Raw genomic sequence first — 20,590 nt, 5'->3', positions numbered from 1 at the left:
GAGGCCCAGATTGAGTTTAGTGGAACAGCAACAAACCAGAGATAAGAACTTGCCAGAATTCAAAATGGCTGACAGAAGGGACATCAATGAGAAATTGATAAGTAGTAGTCACCTTCCTATTCTATTTTAAAGTCCTAACATAGTATACATATGTGTGATAAAGTTAACATAATATATAAAATGCAACATAAATAAGTGAATAACATAATTAAACAATTAATTTAAAAATTCATTAAGAATGGCAGTACATTGTTAAAGCTGCAGTATGGTGTAGCAATTTGTGATCAAGGACAAAATCATCATTGATAAGCATTTGACATTTAAGCAGCTTGGCAATAGAATTTATGATTTGGAGGCTGAACTACAGACACTGAGATGAATCAGGAAGGGTGAACGTTATCTGGATTCTTTCTAGCAGGAAGCAGTCTTGTCTCTTGGAAGAGGATGTTCTGATATGATCAGTGGTCAGGAACAGGAGGGTATGACAGTTAAGGGGATTCAAAGGATATGAGTACAGGAGAGTCAGCCTGTGCAATTATCCAACAAGTTTGCAGTTCCCTCAGTTCATTTTTATTTATTCATTGGATGTGGTCATCACTGGTTAGACTAGCATTTATTGCTCATCCTTAGTTGCCTAGAGGGCAGTTAAAAGTCAACTACATTGTTGTGAGTCTGGAATTGCATGTGGGCCAAATGAATTTAAAATGGTATTTTTCCTTGCCTAAAAGGCATTAATGAGTATGTTTTGTTTGAGGACATTCAACAGTAGTTACATTCAAGCTTCACCATTTATCATGGTGGGATTTGAACGCATATCCTCAGGATATTAGCCTGAGTTTCTGGATGGCTAGCCCAGAGACATTACCACTAAATTGTTATGTCCCTTTCACTATGGGGTAGAGGAGCAAAATGACAATGGTACCTTAGTACAGGAAGTCATTCTGGTGGGGAAAGGTGAAATGAATGTCATGGTAGGAGGGGGAAGCATAGTTGGAGAGATGGACTTTGCTCTCTGCAGCGAAGGATGTGCATCCAATGTCTGCTTTATGCCAGGATCCAGGATATCTGCTCTGAGCAGGAAAAAATTCTGCAGTGGAAGAAGGAGATACCATTGACAGAGGTAGAACTCAGAAAGAGGTACTTAATAGGCAGTATGAGGAGTTAAGCAGCAAAATAAGAAGTAGAACCTCAAGGTAGAACTTCTCCAGATTATGACCTGAGCAACATGCAAAGTGGCTGGAGACTTGGGAGAGTGGCTGAAAGACTATTGTTGGAGAAGTATGTCTGGGACCCTGACACCAATTCTAGGGAAAGTGGGATCCATACGGTATAGACTGTCTACACTTGAACCATAAGCGGGTTTGTGTTCTTACAAACTGTATAACCAGAGGAATAGAACTAGTTTAAAAGTAAATAGTGAGGGCAAGAGCCCAAATTTGGGATGTCGTGGTGAATCAAAGAGTATGGAAAAGGCAACAGAGGAAGGAATTAATGTAGGAAATGATAAATTGTCAATTAGAAGAAGAAATGGAAAGTACAGATCGAAGAGCAAATCAGCAAGTAGGACAAGAAATTATAAGAATACTAAAAGTATAACAATTGGGACATTATATTTGAAAGCATTCAAAATGAAACAGAAGAGCTGGTAACATAAATTGAGATAAATAAATATAGTGGCCATTTTTGGGACCTTGATGCAGAATAACCTAGATTTGGGCCTGAATATTGAAGTATATGTAACATTTAAGAAGGACAGGTGACTTGCAAAGTGTGGAGGAGTAACTCTGGTAATTATGGATGATAGTAGCAAAATAAAGAGGGATGATTTAAATTCAAGAAACCAGAATATGAAAGAAGTATGAGTAGAGATGAGGGAATAAATTACTGCAGATCCTGGAATCTGTACTGAAAACAACAAATGCTGGAGCTCACATCAGGTCAGACAGCATGCATGGAGAGACAACTGGCTAATGTTTCAAGACTAAATGACTCTTCATCAGAGGTGAAGTGAAGTGTGAAGGGGACACAATTTATATTTTGAGTACAGATGAGGAATGACCAAGGAAAGTATTACTTGTGGGAGGACCTGAGTTACAGGCCCCCTTAACAATAATGACATGGAAGGACAGGCTATGTAGGGACAGCAAGTATTCAGAAAAGCTAATAGAATGTTATGGGTTATTGGAAGAGGAATTGTATGAAAGAATAGGAATGTCTTGCTTCAGTTACACAGGATATTGGTGGGACCGCATCTGGAGTACTGTGTACAATATTAGTCAAGAATAAAGAGCAATACAGCACAGGAAGAGGCCTTTAGTTCTCCAAGCTCATGTCACCACATTTTGTCCTTCCATAATAAAACTGTCTTCACTTACAGGATCCAAATCCCTCTATTCCCTTCTTATTCATGTATTTGTCAAGGTATTTCTTGAATGCTGCTAATGTGTCTGATTCCACCACTCCTCTGGCAGCCTATTCCAGGCAGTCATCAACCTTGCCTCGCACATTTCTTTTAAACGTTCCCCCCTACACTTACACCTTGAACCTGTGTTCCTTAGAATGTAGAATTTCTACAGTGTGGACAAAGGTCCTTTGGCCCAACAAGTCTACATCCTTCAAAGAGTAACCCACCCAGACCCATTCCCTTCCCCCATTATCCTACATATACCCCTGACTAACGCACCTACCTACACATCACTGAACTCCAGGGACAATTTAGCTTGGCCAATTCACCTAACCTGCACATCTTTGGATTGTAGGAGGAAACCAGACCACCTGGAGGAAACCCACACAGACATGGGGAGAATGTTCAAACTCCACACTGACAGTTGCCCGAGGCTGGAATCGAACCCATGACCCTGGTGTTATGAGGCAGCAGTGCTTCCCTAGTAATTTAACCCTCTACTCTGGGAAAAAGCCTCATACTTTCCACTCTATCCATGTCATTATAAATTTATAAATTTCTATTAGGTCATCCCTCAACTTCCTGCGCTCTAATGAAAACAAACCCAATCTATCCAACCACTCTTCATAGCTAAAATCCCCCGTACCAGGCAATATCTTTTCTGTACTCTCGCCAAAGCATCCACAACCCTCTGGTAGTGTGGTGACCAGAACTGTACACAATATTCCAGGTGTGGCCTAAGTAAAATTCTATAAAGCTGCAGCATAACTTGTCAATCCTTATATTCAATGTTCCTTCCAATGAAGACAAGCATGCCATTGACCTTTTTTTACTACCTATCTATCTGTGCTTCCACTTTCTGTGATCTCTGGACCTGTACACCCAGATGCCTCTGCATGTCAATACTCAAAAAGTTCTGCCCCTCACCATATAATTTCCACCTGTACTTGACCTTACAAATGGATCACCTCACATTTGTTTGGATTAAACTCCAGCTGCCTTTTCCTGCCTATATCCCCAACTGATCTTTATCCTGCTATATCCTCTGATAATCCTCCTCACTATCCACAATCTTTATATCATCCACAAAACTACAAATTTGATTACATTTTCCTCCAAATCATTTATGTAGATCACGAACAGCAGAGGTCCCAGCACTGATTTCCGTGGAACACGACTAGTCACAGCCCTCCATTCCAAAATATATCCTTCCACGGCTACGCTCTGTCTCCGAATGCCTAAACCAGTTCTGTATTCATCTTGCCAGATTACCCTGATACCATGTGACTTCATCTTTTGTACCAGACTGCCATGAAGGACCTTGTCAAAGGCTTTACTTAAGTTCACATAGACAACATCACCCGCTTTTCCCTGATCAATCATCTTCATCAACTCCTCAAACAACTCGATTAAGTTAATGAGGCACGATATTCCCCACACAAAACCATGCTGTCTATTGCTGATATATCCATTTGCTTCTAAATGCATATAGATCTTGTCCCTGAGAACCTTTTCCAATAATTTCCCTACTAACGACATGAGGCTCACAGGCCTGTAATTTCCAGGATAATCCTTGCAACCCTTCTTAAAAAGTGGGACAACATTGGCTATTCTCCAATCCTCTAGTCAAAGAGGACATAAAGATGTCTGTCAATGCTGCAGCAATTTGTACTTTTACCTCCTTCAATATTCTGAGACTTAACTACCTTAATACTTTTTAAGACACACAACACCTCTTCCTTTTTAATAGCAACTTCACTTAGAAACTTGACATTCCCTTCCCTGCGATCATCCTCCACCAATGTCTGCTCTTTAGTGAATATCGACACAAAGTATTTGTTTAGGACTTCACCTACCTCTTCTAGCTCCACATATAGATTTCCTCCTTTGTCCTTGAGTGAGCCAACCCATTGCCTGGCTACCCTCTTGCTTTTTATATATGTATAAAAAGCTTTGGGATTCTCCTTAATCCTGTTTGCTAACTATTTTTATGTCCCCTTTTAGCCCTTCAAATTCCTTGCTGAAGTTCTTTCCTACTTTCCTTATATATTTCAAGGGCTTCATCAGCTCCCATCTTCCTGGACCTTAAGTATGCTTCCTTTTTCTTTTTGACGAAGGTCATAACATCCCTGGGCATCCATGTAACTTGCCATTCATATCCTTCATTCTCACAAGAACATGTTACTCCTGGTCTCTTATCAACTGTTGTTTGAAATACTCTCATATTTCCAGTGGAGACTTACCCTCAAGCAGCCATCTTCAATCAAATTTTTTCAGTTATTGCCTCATATTGTTGCAGTTCATCTTCCCCCAATTGAACACCTTCTCTCAAGGACTGCTGTTATCCCTATCCATGAGTGTCTTAAAACTCAGTATTATAGTCACTATACTTATGGAACAATGTTAATGTGTTGGAAGCAATTCAGAGAAGGTTTACTGGACCTAATGCCTGGAATGAAGGGATTGCTTTATGAGGGATGTTTAGATAGGTTAGACATGCACCATCTGGAGATTTGAAGAGTCAGAGGTGACTTAATTAAGACACAATTGTCTTAATCGGGACTTGACTGGGTGAATGTAGAAAAGATGTTTCCTCCAATGCAACCTGTAATTAAGCATCATAGTTTCAAAGTAATGGAATAAAGAAACAGTATCAGAGGGCCGAGAGTTATTAGAATTCCTTTCCTGAAAAGGTAGTGGATGCAGAATCGTTAAATATTTTTAAGGCAGACATAGATAGGTTCTTGATTAACAAGGGGCCAAAAGATTATTGGGGACATGCAAGAATATAGAACTGATGTCAAAATCAGATCAGCCACAATAGTTTTGAATGGCAGAGCAGGGTCAACTGGTCTGTCATGTTTATACATTTGTATGACTTTTCCAACAACATAAACAGTTTCTCCTTATAGCCAGACCCCTCAAGACTCTATCAAATATGTATGTTCATTCAAGATGGCAGTGGCTGAGTAGGCAGCATCTGGGCTCCTCAGCCTGAGGCTTGTCTGTTCTGTCTGTTTTTCCTTTATCTCTTATCTTGTTCTTCCTCTCTCTTTTATTTTAATTTATTTTTATTATTTTGAAAAACTTACCTTGGAGCAGCGATGCAAAGTGGGTTGGGAGCCTGAGTGGAATGAGGACAGCCAGTGGGCGGAGGCCTGACCAGACTCAGGGCAGCCAGTGGGCTGAAGGCTCAAGCAGAATGGGACGATTGTTAGGCTGGGACTGGGGCGAGTGGTCAGCGACTTGTGAGCCCAGACATATCACGTGTGGAAGCCCTCTGTGCTGATCTACTGCAGACCCTTTATAGAAAGACTGTAACAATTTTTTCTTATTTTTTTTCTTTAGTTCTCTATTTAGTATATAAGATTTCCACATGTGTACTTTGTACCTAAGATGGCGCCATGTGGGGTGACATTGTAAAACTTTACTTCAATAAACATGACAATAAAGGAAATTCTAAATTCTAAAATTTCCTGTCAGACTTCTCTTCTTCAGGGAGAACAGTCCCAATTTCTCCAATCAGTGTACATAACTGAAGGTCTGCTGTCCTGAAACAATTTTCATGAATCTTTTCTGCACTCTCTTTATAGTCTTGTAGTGCTCAGACTGGACACAGTACTCCAGTTGAGGCCAAGCCATTGTTTTATATAGGCTTAGAGTTGCACTGTAGTCTATGCCCCTATTTGTAAATCACAGGATGATGGATGCTTGAATATTGACCTCTCCAGCTACCTTCAATGGTCTATACATTCTCACATACACACATACATGCACGCGCATATATACACACACGCACACGCATGCATAAGGCCCACTGCTAAAGGTCACGTCAGAAGTGCGTTCTTTGGTTTATACTTTCTCTCCACATTATTCCTACCTAAATTAGCCACTTCATAATTCTCTGCATTAACCTGTCACTTCTCCACTGATTCAGCTAACCAATCAATGTTCTTTGAGTTTCTAAAATGACAATGATATAATCTGTTTTTGCCCTAAATAGGCTTTGCACATAAATTAATCAATTGTAAAACATGGGTGATTTACTGATGGTAGTTAATAGATGAAAAAAAATACCATGGGTGATTTGTTGATGAAAAATAAAAAAATGTTCAGTTCTGTGTAAGAGCATTTCTGGACATAAGAAAAATCTGTTTAGCTGATTCACATTATTTAAGAAGGAGATGCCTTGGTATTTTGGATGAAAAGATCAAAAAATCTAGCTTCTTCACCAAACTTGAATGAAGCTACACCAGGAGACTTGAAATTCCTTCTGAATCAGGAATTGTGTTGAGAATGGAAAGGAGCCACTGAATTTCATGAAAAGTGTTACATAAATCAAAGTAACTTGAAAACAGGACAGGGAATGAAGAAATAATCAACTGAAACAGACTTGTGGACTTCTGCCATGTTCAACTAAATGACATTGTAGAAAGATGGGAGTGATGAATTACTGGAACTATGTTGGTGGACAAAAATGAACTCCAGTGACACAAAGTACTTTGACTGGTCTTTTAAGTTGACATAGAAGAGCATGAATGAATGCTATTTTCTGGATGTGTTCTTTGTACCCTGCCAAAATATATGAAGGGTATTTCCAAACTACCCGAAGAGTTTTATTTGAATTCTTTGTTTAACAAAGTTGACAATCTGATCCAATACTGTTGCTTCTCAACGAACTGTATGTTAACTCAAACACACTGAGAAAATTGTATATTCATTTCACATTAAAAATAATGCTGGACAAAACAACAGTGTCATATTTCAGATTCCAAGTAATGTGCATTGAGTAAGAGTTTAAAACTTGCTGATAAAGTACTCCAAATCGTAATAATAACAAAAGAAAATTTGAAAATACAGCTTTGGAAGGAAGTATGAGTGTTGAATAATTTGTAAATGCCAATAAAGCCTATTTATTGTTAAATCATCAATTTTAAACAATTTTTTGATCAAGGGTGCGGTTAGTCTTATAAGATTACTTACAATGTGGAAACAGGCCCTTCAGCCCAACAAGTCCACACCGACCCTCCGAAGCGCAACCCACCCATACCCCTACATTTACCCCTTATCTAACACTACGGGCAATTTAGCATGGTCAATTCACCTGACCCTTTGGACTGTGGGAGGAAACCCATGCAGACACAGGGAGAACATGCAAACTCCCTGAGGCGGGAATTGAACCCGGGTCTCTGGCGCTGTGAGGCAGCAGTGCTAACCACTGTGTCACCGTGTCGCCCACAAATCTAGCTTGAGATCACTCTTCACAACAAACTATTTATCATTACAAAGTTCGAATTGTAAGACATGATTATTCAGCAACATTATAATCTATCTCCTTTTTAAAGTTGCATGGCTGCATGAGTGCTGTTTCCATGGACATCAATTGGCCTCCACTTGCATTTGTTGTTGTTGATGATGTTTTTCAGCCAGTGGGAGACCTTACAGTATATGATGGTGACATAATGGATATTGAGAAGGTGTTAGGCTATGCTGAGCAGTAGGAAAGGGTACTGCTCTCTTAGATGGATTCTAAGATGGGTGACACAAAGGACAGATAGTCTGTTGTAAAGATGGTATGATTCTATTTTTCTGTATTTTTGATCATGAAGTGAAATGGGATATAGGATGCTTTAAAAACTAAGGACTGTGGAAAGATTGCTGTATAATTTGAAAGCAAGTCGGCTAGCACCCATTGGATACGCAGTTTACACAGCTACTTGTGCACATATTGGTGGGCAGGTCTAGTTACAGACAAGCTGGAGCAAATGTGAGTGCACAAATGGATCTTAAGCATCAACAAGTTGATGATTGACCTTAGTAGAGTGACTAGCTTTTAATGGCAAACACCTCCTGCCTACCAAACATTATGTTCCAGGTAACTGAATATTTTGAGAGTATGAATGATTTGGCTGTAGCTATGTAGTCTTTAAAAAGGAAGTAGCTGGTCAAATTCAGCTCACAGTTTTAAGTAGCATGCATTAATGAAAATCTAACAAAACTGTATGGCTGTCTACATATCGCAGGAGTCTGTAGTTGGTGGCAATCATTGGGGTCATTGCTATTTGAAGGGGCTGGGGCAGCGCTGCCCCCACTCTAAACTGGCGGCCAATCATAGCAATGTCACCTTTCTGTGAGTGAGCCTATCAGCAGCAAACACAGGGCAGAACCAGTGTTAGACTAGAGATACAGCTGGGAAGGTTAGTGGCTACTGTGAGTGAACTGGTGTCAGTCAGGTCTCGTGCATGGGGATCCCTATGAGTTACATCACAGAGTCCAGGCCAGTAAGGCTTTGGTGGCTCCATTTGTGGGGGTGGTGGAAGAAAGAGGTTGTGGGTAGGGTGAAAGGAGGAGGCTGAAACTGGTAGAGAGGGGAAAGGGGATGAAGGAGGGCCACAATGTGGTGGAGGGTTAGCTAGAGACAGAGAGGCAGAGACTAGAATGGCATCTGGTGAAGGAGTTTTCATGAAAGAGACAACAGCTTTAAATTTAGCAATAGTAGAATTCTTAACCAACTGGGACCCATGAAAACTTGAAACCAATGAGCAGCATCAAACATAAAGCTGCAAAAGATCATAAACTACAACTTGTGGAAAATTGTAGTAGAAAATATTGTTACAAACATTGTCAATTGTTAAATTTAATCTGCAACCTGAGATGGCCTGATTAAAATGCCCCAGCTTTGTGTGTATGCGATGGAAATGCATTCACTTTGACATCTCTAGCCCGTGGAAGGTGTAGTTAAGGTGATGAATTTATTTTGCATCAAAGCTTCTATTAGTTATTTTGAAAAATAACATTTTTGCTAAATTGTGCACGTTGTCTTGTGTCAATTATGGTAAATACAGTTATGTCTAGCAAATGAATATTGCCCTTGTGCTTTGTGGTGTTTTGTTTAATGGAATAATATAATTGAAGATATTGATGAATCCTTCTAATTCTTCTTCAGACAAAACAAATGCTGGACCCTGTGTGTCAACTCAAAGGTATTGCTACTGCAGAACTGGATCAATTGATAAACAATTTTGAGATTGAAAGTGGAGTCCCTTAAAACCATTTAATAGCCCCTGAAAATTAAAAGTAGCACTGGGAATATTTCAAGAACAGCCTTTTAAAAAAAGTTATTTTGACATTGAGCCATGTTCAAAGGAACAGGGCTGTTTACAATAACATGGATGACTAAATAGTGTGTAATTATCTGACAAAGCTCTGGTTAAAGAGTATAACATACCAAAACCTGAACTTCAGGGGACTTTATAAATAGAGGTATCAAATGCAATAGTTGAGGTATATGGCTGAACCTATATAAAATGTTTCATGGTGCAACTATCTTTGCTCACTCACACTTTAATATTACATGCAGATTTTCAATATTCAAACAAATCCAGAGGACCCTCAATTATCCGGCATTTGATTCACCAAACTTCAGATCATCCAAACAAGATCACAAGGTCCCGATGCTTGGCTAAATATGTTATCCGGCATTCAATTAACTGAACAAAATACTCCCCGCCTGTGTCCTTTGGATAATCGAGGTTCGTCTGCATTTATTATTAAAATTACACTCTCAATCTATTGTAATTTCTAATAGTCCAGAGTCCAACTTTGGGCTCAATCCTGTCTTGTTTTCTTGAATTATATCTGTCCAACTATGGGTTCACTTCTTTTTAATGAATCTTTGCTGCATGTCAGAAGCTGTTAGTCCGATGTTGCTGTTGTGCGTTGTTCACATTTTCGAGTTACAAAGGGTTCTTGAGGATCATAAGAATTGCATTTTCACAGGTTTAATTTTAAAATAAATAAATTCACAGGTGACAGAAATTGCAGGAAGACCATTCTACCATCTCGTTCTGTTTAACACAGTTTCTCAAAAGTTACTCCCACGATAGTTTTAAATTCTCAAATGGCTTCTGTTTTAAATTTAACACCAGAGTTGTGGATAAACGTTATTACTTTCTTTATTAAACTGACCCCCCACTGTGACAATGGTTTCCAATTCTGTATGCCAGCAGAATGTGAAGGCTTTATGGGGATTCAGAGAGATTTATGAGGATAAGGGATTACACAGATGCTGTTGTTGCTCTCCCAAGAGGCAAGAAGCCTGAGTGGCTTTGATCAAAATGTATATTACATTTTATGAAGAATCTAGATAGAAATGCATCCCAATGGTTGAAGGATTGACAATCAGATGGCCTATATTTAATTCCATTAAAGTTGTTTGGCAACAGGTTCAGAAGCAATGTGAGGAAAATTCTTTGCACCAACAATGTTTAGAAATTGCATTCTCTCCCTGATATGTGATGGATATAGATTCAAATTAGTATTCAGATGGAAATTGGATAAAGAATACTTTGAAATAAAAGAGAAAGAAAGGGTGTGAGACTGGTAGGTGGGGCTGGCAAAACATTTCAGATTTTTCTTTGAAGAACAATTAGACATGATGGGCTAACTGACCACATTCTGTAAAGCACAAGATGTACTGTGAAGGTTCTCAAAAGAAGGTGTTGGGGCTGATGAGGACTGACGAGTCATGGGCCCCAGAAACAGCACAGCCCATGATTTCTCTTCTTGACCCTGCTTGATAATATTTACTGGAAGACATTAACTTAATGATAGGCCACTAATTAAAAGCTCCACTACTGTGACCTGTCAGTCAGATAATGTGTGTACTCTGGCAGAACAACTATTCTTAATTTGCTTTCAACCTGCCATCTGGCACATTGCTGCATAAGGTGAACATCCTTCCTAAAGGTCCTTTTTCAAATGCATAGGATGTTCAAAACAGTCTTTCAGCACTGTCATGAACTAGAATTTTATATTGATTTCAGAAAAGAGCATTGTTAATGTGTGCTATTCAAAAGTCATTAGTCACTCTTCTGCGTAATAATACAAAGGAGATTGAGCTAATATTTTACAGATTCTCATCAAAGCTGTTTGACACAAACACCAACAACTACAACAAAACAATGCAATCCCACCAACTGCAGAAATTAGTTTAATTTAAGAGGATAAATGTATTTTTTTTAAAGGAATAGTGGACTGGGCATCTGTCATTTTTCTTTATCCCTGTGCAAATACAATAAGGCATCACTACAGCTAAATATCGAAAAACTGAACTCATTTCCATCAAACTATATGTTAAAGGTTGAACCATTTTTCAGATTAAAGAAACAAAAGACAAGTAAATAGATTGCTCAAATAAAGCAGAGATGGTATTGACTTTTCAAAGGGAGCTAAGTATTTCTTCCTAGGTCCATCCTTTGATTCCTAGTGTTAGAAAAGTACATTGTTAATTGCATAGAATTAAGCTAAATTCACTTCTGCAAAAATGTAGATTGGGAAGTTTGTCATTCTGACTTGAGGCAATATATTTGGATTTCCTTTAAATTTGAAGTGAGAGGTAAAGATGCCACTTAAAGTAAACTCATGGATATAATATAATATTTGATTGAGACAGAAAGGACTGTTGTGCTTTTAGGTTTACTTAGGTAATTCTTTGGTGTTCAGTGCCAAATGTCATTATACTAATGTCCTCATTACATTCAAAAGCAGAGCACCATCATATGCTACGTAGAAATAAACTTTTGAGCCCCTGAATTCTATACAGGTGATTATGCTACTGTTTGAAATGCCATAGTCTTCAATTTTATTCAGTCTGGTATGTTGCTAGGGGGTGACTGAGGTGAATTTGAAATTCATCTACCTTCTGCAGTGTGGTTTTAGCTCAGCTGAGCCTCATCTGTACAAACGCTATTAATCTCCTCCTGGATTTGTTCGGAAGCAAGTCATTTAGTTAATTCTGTTCCTACTCCAGACTGCCTTAAATCATTCCTCTTTTGAAGCAAATGCAGATGCATTCCCCATTAACTTGTAGCATAAACTTTCCCATTCAAAGCACTGTGCATAACCATTCATAACCATTCTTCTTACCCTCTTATGAACATAAAAAGAAGGAGCAGAAATAGGCCACTTGGGAGGATCAAGGCCCCTCCGCCAATTAATAAGACCATGTCTGATCTGGTTAGAACCTCAAATCCATATTCCCAACTACCCATGATAACCTTACGCCCTCGTCCTACACCTTCTCCCTCCCCCCATTTGCTAAGAATCTATTCACTTCTGCCTTAGAGATATTCAAATACTCTCACTTCCACTGCATTTTAGGAAAAGAGAGAACAAAAACCATGAAAAATAAAAAAAACACTGTGAATGCTGTAAATCAGAAGCAAAAACAGAAATTGCTGGAAACGCTTAGTAGGTTTGGCAGCATGTATGGAGAGAAATCAGAGTTAATGTTTCGGGTTGAGTGACCTTTCCTCAGTTCTGTTCTCGTTTTTGAACAAAAGCCATGACCCTCTTTAAGAAAATATTTTTCTCCATCTCTGTTTTAATTAGATGATGCATTATTTTTGAACATTGAGCTTGAGTTCTTCCTTACTTCTAATTATTATCTTATATTTGTGTATAATCATCTCACTGTTTTAACTAAAACAAATCATGACCATAGCTCAGAACCTTGAATACTGTCAACTGCTACAGAGACATTAACTGCATATGTGAAGATTTCTGTGTGGGATAGATGGAATGTAGCATCTAATGATGTGAAAGGAACTTTAAATAGATTATGCTGTGAACTTGAGGGGCTGTCAACTCACTGCTCAACTTCCTTCAAATTATGTCCTAAACTGCAGACTCATTTTGTGTTGTTCCCTTTGAAGAATGCGCAAGGACAGGATTACAGGAATCTGGTCACAATACAATCCATTAGTACTTACGCATAATGATATGGAATGATCTTAGATCCCTCTATTAGGTCTCAATTGAACCTTCTCAATTCTAGTGAAATCTATATTCTCAAGCCTCTCCTTAACTGTAACCCAATAACATCTTGTAACCTATATAATATCTGGACCATATCTCTTCCATTGCTTTACACTATTCATCCAATGGAGTGCTAAAAATTTATACAAATCAGTTGAACAGTACCCTGAGTCACATAGATGTACACACGGAAAAACTGTGACCTTATAAATGCAAATTCAAAGAACCTATTGATCTTTTTTAATAGTCTGAAGATTTCTGACACTACCTTTCAAGACATCAGTAACATCAGATGCACAGTGTTTCCATGCATATTGAGGTGAATGGAAATTTGTTTGCCCTGCACCACATAAAGCTCAAGATCCTCCACTATCCCCCATGCCCAGTCAATTACTACCTCATCACACTATCCTTGATCATCAATAAAATGTTGGAAGATATCGTTAATAGTGCTATCAATCAGTGTCTGCTTAGCAATAACCTGCTTATTGGAGCTCAGTTTGAGTTCTGTCAGGGTTACTGTGTTCCTGATCTCATTATAACCTTGGATTAAATATGAATAAAAGGTTTGAATTCGAGAGTTGAGCTGAGAGTGGACCTCAAGGTAGTGTTTGACTGTGTTTGCCATCAGCAGGAAAAAGCTCTCCACTAGTTGAATTGAGGCTAGCAAAATGAAGAACATATGGTCGCTGGAGATGAATCATCTCAGCCACAGGCCATCACTGCATGAGTTCCTCAGGCAAGTGTTCTATATTCTCTCTATGATAAGGTTGGAAGTGGAAATATTCACTGATGATTGCATAATGTTAATTGCCAATCATTGTGCCTCAGATACTGAAGTAGTCTGTGTCCGTAATCATGGACAACATTGACTCTTTGCAGCTCTGGACCATCTGTGGACCTCACTCTGTACCTCCATTCCTCCACATGCTGCAACTGACAGGGTACCCTTCGTTGTTCAGTACTTTCCAGGGGCTAAAAAATTACGCCATGTTCTTTGTGACCTGCAACACATTATCAATGAGGATGAGCACCTCACCAAGACCTTCCCCACACCTCCTCTACTTGCCTTTAAACAACCGCCAAACCTCAAACAGATCATTGTTTGTCGCAAACTCTCAGGACAACTCCATACAACCCTGTCATGGTGGATGCTGCAAGACATGTCAGATTGTGGACATAGATACTACTATTATGCGTGGGAACACCTCCCACCTTGTACATGGCAGGTACTCATGTGACTCAGCCAACGTTGTTTATCTTATACGTTGCAGGCAAGACTGCCCGGAGGCATGGTACATTGGGGAAACCAAGCAAAGGTTATGACAACGGATGAATGGGCACCGCACAACAATAAATAGAAAGGAGGGTTCCCTCCCAGTTGGGGAACACTTCAGTGGTCCAGGACATTCAGCTTCAGACTGTGGGTGACCAAGGTGGACTTCGGGACAGGCAGCAGAGGAAAGTGGCTGAGCAGAGGCTGATAGCTAAGTTGGGCCTCAACCTTGGGTTCATGTCACATTACAGGTGATCACCATTGCACTACACACACACATAGATATTCCTACACACACACACACACTCACATATACACGGACATAGGTACACACAGACGTGCACACACACCCGTATAGACACACATACTCCCACACTCACATATGCACCCCCTTACAGACTTAAGACACTGTGCACTCACTACACACACACACACACACACACACACACACACACAAAGACCCACATGTACACATCACACATATATTTCGTGTGGTGAATCTGTACTTGCAGAGTTACATTGCACTTTGCTGAAAAACTGCATACATTCATGTAGAACTCTGAGCTCAAAAACTGCTTGAATTTTTCTAAAACTCTGTTATCTCACTTTTTAGATTAGAATCAATCTAAACATCAGGTCATAGACAGAGAACACAGGGGGCTAACACCTTCAACATATTGTCTAGCTATCACCATTGTTAACAGCTAACCCGAGAATGCAACTTTAAAAAAGGGGTTTTGTGATTTACACATGAAAGAAGTGAAACTATCACTGTATTCTAACAGATGAAAGGCTTAACAGACAATCAATTTTTCAATGTATAATTTCAGTTACATCACACTGCAAATTTTTGCAATAAATTCTGTGTTACGATCTAGCCCTCCACAATCACCTGATGAAGGAGCATCGCTCCGAAAGCTAGTGTGCTTCCAATTAAACCTGTTGGACTATAACCTGGTATTGTGTGATTTTTAACTTTGTACACCCCAGTCCAATACCGGCATCTCCAAATCATACTCAACATGTAATTCTCCTATGAGGACAATTTAGCCTCATGGGTTTGCCAATTTATAGGAATGTCACACACAAGATTGTGGACAAGTATTTCTACCACTTGACTCATGTGGAATCAACTTGTCACTCTATTGCACATATCTACATTATACTACTTCACACCACAGTACTACTGCTTGTCTCAAATCTGCCAGAGGTGACACTTAAACCTGGAAAGGAGCTACAACACTTAGTATCTCACATACCACCAGCGCATTGATCTTTTGTCACAATTAGGAGAATATAACAATCATATAGCATCTCATCAAAGGCATGCATTAGGCAAGGACAAGAACCACAAAATGTAGCTTAAGGGTCAATATCTCAATAATACAAAGCATATGCACCATGTAAAGTTATACTGATCCCAAACAACTTTAGCTCTGTGACCATACTAAGTTGCCTATCACTCAAAATCCTTTAACTTTTTCACTTCCCCAATATCACATTTATTTCAGAAGTCGCATGCACAAAAGAACTATAGGTCTGAGAATTCACATTTCTATCTGTTCTACTAATAGGCAAAGTGCACCTATGCTAATGTTTCTTAATGTTACTTTTCTTCTTCAGAAAAAGAACACACACAGCAGGCGCAGGGGCAGGTTAATGCATGAAATAAGACTTCTCATCCCCTTAACCTGGCAGTGAACAAGGGGTTCATGCATCTGCTGAAGTAGAGGTCAGATATATTCAGTTTTTACGTAAGAAAGACACCAAGTAGTTATTACACATCAAGTATCAATTTCTGAATGACACTTTTGAATATAAAAAGCACATTGTGACACTAACAAAGGTTGTTTTCCTCTGCAGCCTATGGATAACAGGTCCAAGCTAAACCATAATAGAAGAACCTCAGGCTCATCACCCATAGAGCACACCTCTGAGGAGGAAGAGCAGGGAGCCTATGAGGAGGCACAAATCAAGGCTTTGTTCCCACCCTCCACCAGTACAGAGACATTCAATTCAGTGAGTAGGCTGAAGCAGGCTCAGATTCATATTCTAGTGAGTACTGCATGGATCTAGATTCAAAGGAGGAAGAAACAGCCATACTCTTTAACAATGAGTGGACTGCAGATTAACAGGCAGAACCATCTGCTCAGTCTAGTCCAGATGATGCACCTCTGTACTTGGTCATTAATGAACTGATAGAGATGCAGAAGAAACAGGGGAACATCTGTCAAATATGTCAAAGATCATGTGGAAACTGGACCAAAGTTCTGTCCAAAACGATGGTTCCAGCATGTGAATGCATGGTTGCCTCCATTGACTACAGTAGGTCAAAGTATCAGCTCACCACCAGCTTTTCATGAGCAATAAATGCTGAACTAGCTAGTGATGCCCTACCCCAAGAAAGAATAAATAAAAGTGGAGGGGTGAAACCAGCTATGTTACTCTTAGAAAGAGTACTTGATGAAGGACTTAATGGCACTTGATGAAGAAAATGGTCTTCAACCCTGCTATACCATTCAAAATGATTCAGATGCGCATTTATGGCAATATAGCATTGTCTAAGAAATACCTTGTTGTTAGAATTTACACAAGCTTTTTACTTTCTTGTATCTTTGGATAGTAAAAGGATAATCACTCTATCGGGTGTCATTTAACCTAGTAACATGGATCAAATTTGTTAAGATTATGCAATAACATTAATTTGATTCAACAGAGTTGATTTGAATACACTGTTCATCTCAGCATCTAAAATAATTTGCAAAAAGTAGACAGTCTTGTTTAATTTGTTAATTAACAAGATGACAAGCATTCTCTTCTCCCCTGTTGTATATATTAATGGTTCTGAAGAGGGTTAATTTTCATATTGCCTTGGCTTTACTCATTGTACTGATGTCACTGTTAGTCTGTGAGTAGTGACAAGGATGTCCAGTTTCCAGAGGGAGCAGATAGAATTATACCAGCTTCTTAAGGTCAGAATAATTTAGGCTGACTTAATGCTATCATACAGTAAGCCTTCACGTTATCTCTCCTGTAGAAATATTATTGTAGTGTAACTTAATCACTGGGAAGGTCCAAGATAAAGAAGGATTGGTGGCAGCGTACTCCCTCAAACAATTCTCATCCAGTATCACACTCTGGTAAAGGTGGCTGAACCTTACCTTTCTTTTTGGCTAACTGCAATTTGTATCTGCTTCTTTGTAGGTACTCTAGCTCAGAGGCCCAGCAAGTTTTCTTGCAGTATTAGCAAACATGGCTCATGCACTACCTACCCCACCCTATGGCATCTCTCTCATAAAATTCCATCTCTTTCTTACCACTGTTCCCAGAACAACTCTCAACACACTAGATATCTGCCAAATGACCACATCCCTTGTTCTTGCACAATCTTTGAAAGGCCACTGTGTACCCAGACATGTATTGGCAATCTGGTACTGCCCTCAATAGCAATGTAATGATATGGCAACCCTGAAGCCATACTGACCATGGCATACAATTGGCAAGACAACTACTCTCTCACACATGAGCACCCATTCTCTCACCCTTGATATTGTTTAACCATAAAGTCAAACAGTTTACATGTCAATAGGTACATTCCACCACAACACTTTCTAAGGCAATGCTACTCTGTATTCAATGTCCAGTGGAGCCTGTCATTATCCAGTAGGAGTCCTTGCATACAAGCAAGCGATCAGATAATTCCAAACATGGACTTTTAATAACAGCCAGCAAAAAGGAACGCAAACAAAAACAATAAAACATTATATCTGCACTCTGCATCAGTCAAAGCGTCATGCATAATCCATGGTCAACTAAGAGCCTCAGTTGCATAGGTGTCCCTTAACCTAGGTAAACATCCTTGTGAGGCCCCAGACTCTTAAACGCACCAGATATGTGAGCATTCCCCAGGATGTGAGAAGCATGGCCTCACACCTCCTGGAAATAGCAACAGTGATCATCAGCGATCTGAATATACATAGAATGGAACACTGTCTTGTTGATGAATTTCACAGCAAGATGATATAGCCTTGTCAATGCCACCATGTGTGCATTCAATAGCACCTTGCACCTGGGAAATCCCAGATATGTTCCCGAATCTTACACCTGGGCCAATCTGGAATTGCCATCTGGAAGCAGAATGAACTGGTCTGGCCTTGCACAGTAAGGCGGCACGGTGGCACAATGGTTAGCACTGCTGTCTCACAGAGCCTGAGACCCGGGTTCAATTCCTGACTCAGGCGACTGACTGTGTGGAGTTTGCACGTACTTCCCGTGTCTGCGTGGGTTTCCTCCGGGTGCTCCGGTTTCCTCCCATAGTCCAAAGATGTGTGGGTCAGGTGAATTGGCCATGCTAAATTGCCCGTAGTGTTAGGTAAGGGGTAAATGTAAGGTATGGGTGGGTTGGGCTTCGGAGGGTCGGTGTGGACCTGTTGGGCCGAAGGGCCTGTTTCCACACTGTAAGTAATCTAATCTAAAAGTGTAAACTTTGTGGTGGATCAGTTACTTGAGACGATTCTAAGAGCTAAGATATACATGCATTTGGAAAGACAGAGTTTGATTGGGAGTAGTCAGCATGGCTTTGTGAGTGAGAAATCATGCTTCACATATTTGTCAGAGTTTTTTGATAAAGTGATCAGGAAGGTTGATGAGGACAGGGCAGTCAATGAATTTCAGTAAGGTTTTCGATAAAGTTCTACAAGGTAAGCTGCTCTGGAAAATTATGTCACCTGGAATCCAAGGTGAGCTGTGGCAACGTGGATAAAAAACTGGCTTGATGGGAGGGAGCAGAGGGTAATAGTGGAAGGATATTTGTCGGACTGGAAGCCTGTGACTCGTGGAGTGCCTTAGGGGTTGATGTTGGTCCCATTACTGTTTGTTACCTATACCATCATTTGGATGACAATGGACAAGACATGATTAATAAGTTTGCTGATGACACTAAAATAGGCAGCATTTTGGACAGTGAGGAAGGTTGTCAGAAATTGCAGCAGGACTCTGATCAGTTGGGAAAGTGGGCTGAGAAATGGGAAAAGGAATTTAATATAGATATGTGTGAGATCTTGCATTTTGGAAAGTCAAATCAGGGTAGCAGTTTCATGATGAATGGTAGGGCCTTAAGGAGTGTAGTGGAACAGAGAGACCTTGGAGTTCAGGTGCATGGTTCCCTAGACAGGGCAGTAAGGTAGTGAAGGCAGCCCTTGGCAAACTGGCCTTCATCAGTCAGGGCATTGAGTATAGAAGTTGGGTAGTTATTTTACAAGTACAGGATGTTGGTGAGGCAGCACTTGGAGTATTGTGTTCAGTTTTGGTCAACTTGTTATGCAAGGATGTTACTAAACTGGAAAGAATGCAGAAGAAATTTACAAGGATGTTGCCAGAACTCAAAGGTCTGAATTATAGGGAGAGGTTGGCCAAGCTAGGACTATTTTCTTTACAGCATAGCAGACTGACGGGGGTATCTTATAGGATTGTATAAGATCACGAGAGGCATGGAAAGGGTGAATGCGTTGAATCTTTTTCCCAGGGTTGGGGAATCGAGCACTAGAGGGCATCAATTTAAGGTTAGGGGGAAAAGAATAAAAGGGAACCTGAGGGGGAACTTTTTTACACAGAGGATGGTATGCATATGGAATGAGCTGCCAGTGGAAGTGGTTGAGGTGGGTACATTAACAACATTTAAAAGGCATTTAGACAAATACATCAATAGGAAAGAATTAGAAGGATATGGGCCAACTGCAGGGAAATGGGGTTAGCATGGATGGACATTTTGGTCAGCATGGACCAGTTTGGGTCAAGGAGCCTATGTCTATGCTGTAGGACGCCATGATTCTCTGAGATGGCATCAGTCCTGTTCTATTTGTTGTTGCATGTCCCAGACAAGTCACCCATCATTTCCTAGAAGGACGCAGTCACATAAACATTCATAGGGGCTGTCACCTTCACATCCACTAGGAGAAGATGGCCTCCCACTTTCCTATAAACTTTGAATCATGCTCTTGAATCTGAGCAATTCCTTCACAACATCCAGGGACACACAGAGTCTCTGGTGGGTGGCACAGTGGTTAGCACTGCTGCCTCACAGCGCCAGAGAC

At 40.0% G+C, this 20,590-nt stretch overlaps 1 protein-coding gene across 1 annotated transcript in view; it reads right to left on the bottom strand.

Moving 5' to 3' along the window:
- Positions 1-20,590, bottom strand: part of gpc5a (glypican 5a) — a 1,004,507-nt gene that overhangs the window by 478,309 nt on the left and 505,608 nt on the right. The window lies entirely within an intron of this gene.

Source organism: Hemiscyllium ocellatum, chromosome 6, assembly GCF_020745735.1.
Source record: "Hemiscyllium ocellatum isolate sHemOce1 chromosome 6, sHemOce1.pat.X.cur, whole genome shotgun sequence".
NCBI classification, from domain to species: Eukaryota; Metazoa; Chordata; class Chondrichthyes; order Orectolobiformes; family Hemiscylliidae; genus Hemiscyllium; species Hemiscyllium ocellatum.
This window is presented reverse-complemented; position numbering and strand designations above follow the sequence as displayed.